Raw genomic sequence first — 2500 nt, forward strand, 5'->3', positions numbered from 1 at the left:
CCAATGACCAGCATCAGAGCACTGTCCCAATGACCAGCATCAGAGCACTGTCCCAATGACCAGCATCACAGCACTGTCCCAAAGACCAGCATCAGAGCACTGTCCCAATGACCAGCATCACAGCACTGTCCCAAAGACCAGCATCAGAGCACTGTCCCAATGCTGCAGGTCCCTCCTCATCTAATACACACAGAGTTATCAGACCAGCATCAGAGCACTGTCCCAATGACCAGCATCAGAGCACTGTCCCAATGACCAGCATCAGAGCACTGTCCCAATGACCAGCATCAGAGCACTGTCCCAATGCTGCAGGTCCCTCCTCATCTAATACACACAGTTATCAGACCAGCATCAGAGCACTGTCCCAATGACCAGCATCAGAGCACTGTCCCAATGACCAGCATCAAAGCACTGTCCCAATGCTGCAGGTCCCTCCTCATCTAATACACACAGAGTTATCAGACCAGCATCAGAGCACTGTCCCAATGACCAGCATCAGAGCACTGTCCCAATGACCAGCATCAAAGCACTGTCCCAATGCTGCAGGTCCCTCCTCATCTAATACACAGAGTTATCAGACCAGCATCAGAGCACTGTCCCAAAGACCAGCATCAGAGCACTGTCCCAATGACCAGCATCAAAGCACTGTCCCAATGCTGCAGGTCCCTCCTCATCTAATACACACAGAGTTATCAGACCAGCATCAGAGCACTGTCCCAATGCTGCAGGTCCCTCCTCATCTAATACACAGAGTAATCAGACCAGCATCAGAGCACTGTCCCAATGACCAGCATCAGAGCACTGTCCCAATGCTGCAGGTCCCTCCTCATCTAATACACACAGAGTTATCAGACCAGCATCAGAGCACTGTCCCAATGACCAGCATCAGAGCACTGTCCCTATGACCAGCATCAGAGCACTGTCCCAATGACCAGCATCAGAGCACTGTCCCAATGCTGCAGGTCCCTCCTCATCTAATACACACAGAGTTATCAGACCAGCATCAGAGCACTGTCCCTATGACCAGCATCAGAGCACTGTCCCAATGCTGCAGGTCCCTCCTCATCTAATACACACAGTTATCAGACCAGCATCAGAGCACTGTCCCAATGACCAGCATCAGAGCACTGTCCCAATGCTGCAGGTCCCTCCTCATCTAATAAACACAGAGTTATCAGACCAGCATCAGAGCACTGTCCCTATGACCAGCATCAGAGCACTGTCCCAAAGCCCGGATCAGGTAGAATCAGGTAGAATCAGGCTGGATCAGGTAGAATCAGGCAGGATCAGGCAGGATCAGGCTGGATCAGGTTGGATCAGGTAGAATCAGGCAGGATCAGGCTGGATCAGGTAGAATCAGGCTGGATCAGGTAGAATCAGGCTGGATCAGGCAGGATCAGGCTGGATCAGGTAGAATCAGGCTGAATCAGGTAGAATCAGGCTGGATCAGGTAGGATCAGGCTGAATCAGGTAGAATCAGGTAGGATCAGGTAGAATCAGGCTGGATCAGGTAGAATCAGGTAGGATCAGGTAGAATCAGGTAGAATCAGGCTGAATCAGGTAGAATCAGGCTGGATCAGGTAGAATCAGGTAGGATCAGGTAGAATCAGGTAGGATCAGGCTGAATCAGGTAGAATCAGGCTGGATCAGGTAGAATCAGGTAGGATCAGGTAGAATCAGGTAGAATCAGGCTGAATCAGGTAGAATCAGGCTGGATCAGGCTGGATCAGGTAGAATCAGGCTGGATCAGGTAGGATCAGGCTGGATCAGGTAGAATCAGGTAGGATCAGGTAGAATCAGGCTGAATCAGGTAGAATCAGGCTGGATCAGGTAGAATCAGGTAGGATCAGGTAGAATCAGGTAGGATCAGGTAGGATCAGGCTGAATCAGGTAGAATCAGGCTGGATCAGGTAGAATCAGGTAGGATCAGGTAGAATCAGGTAGAATCAGGTAGAATCAGGTAGAATCAGGCTGGATCAGGTAGAATCAGGTAGAATCAGGTAGAATCAGGTAGAATCAGGTAGAATCAGGCTGGATCAGGTAGAATCAGGTAGAATCAGGTAGAATCAGGTAGAATCAGGTAGAATCAGGTAGAATCAGGTAGAATCAGGTAGAATCAGGCTGGATCAGGTAGAATCAGGTAGAATCAGGCTGGATCAGGTAGAATCAGGTAGGATCAGGTAGAATCAGGTAGAATCAGGTAGGATTCAAAACTCTGATCAAATCCGCCTGTTTTTTTCCCCCCTGTCTGTAGCTCAGGACCTAAATCAAGGATATGCATATTCTTGATACCATTTGAAAAGGAAACACTTTGAAGTTTGTGGAAATGTACAATTAATGCAGGAGAATATAACACATTTGATCTGGTAAAAGATAACACGAAGAAATAAACATTTTGTTGTTGTTGTTGTTTGACCCATCATCGTTGAAATGCAAGAGAAAGGCCATCATGTATTATTCCAGTCCAGGTGCAATTTAGATTTTGGCCACTAGACGGAAG

General features: G+C 48.2%; 1 protein-coding gene across 2 annotated transcripts in view; it reads right to left on the reverse strand.

Annotated features, from left to right (window-relative positions):
• The window catches only part of LOC135538027 (WD repeat-containing protein 19-like), a 96888-nt gene that overhangs the window by 37630 nt on the left and 56758 nt on the right, over positions 1-2500 (reverse strand). The gene's annotated exons all lie outside the window — the stretch shown is intronic.

Source organism: Oncorhynchus masou, unplaced genomic scaffold, assembly GCF_036934945.1.
Source record: "Oncorhynchus masou masou isolate Uvic2021 unplaced genomic scaffold, UVic_Omas_1.1 unplaced_scaffold_894, whole genome shotgun sequence".
In the NCBI taxonomy this organism is placed as follows: domain Eukaryota; kingdom Metazoa; phylum Chordata; class Actinopteri; order Salmoniformes; family Salmonidae; genus Oncorhynchus; species Oncorhynchus masou.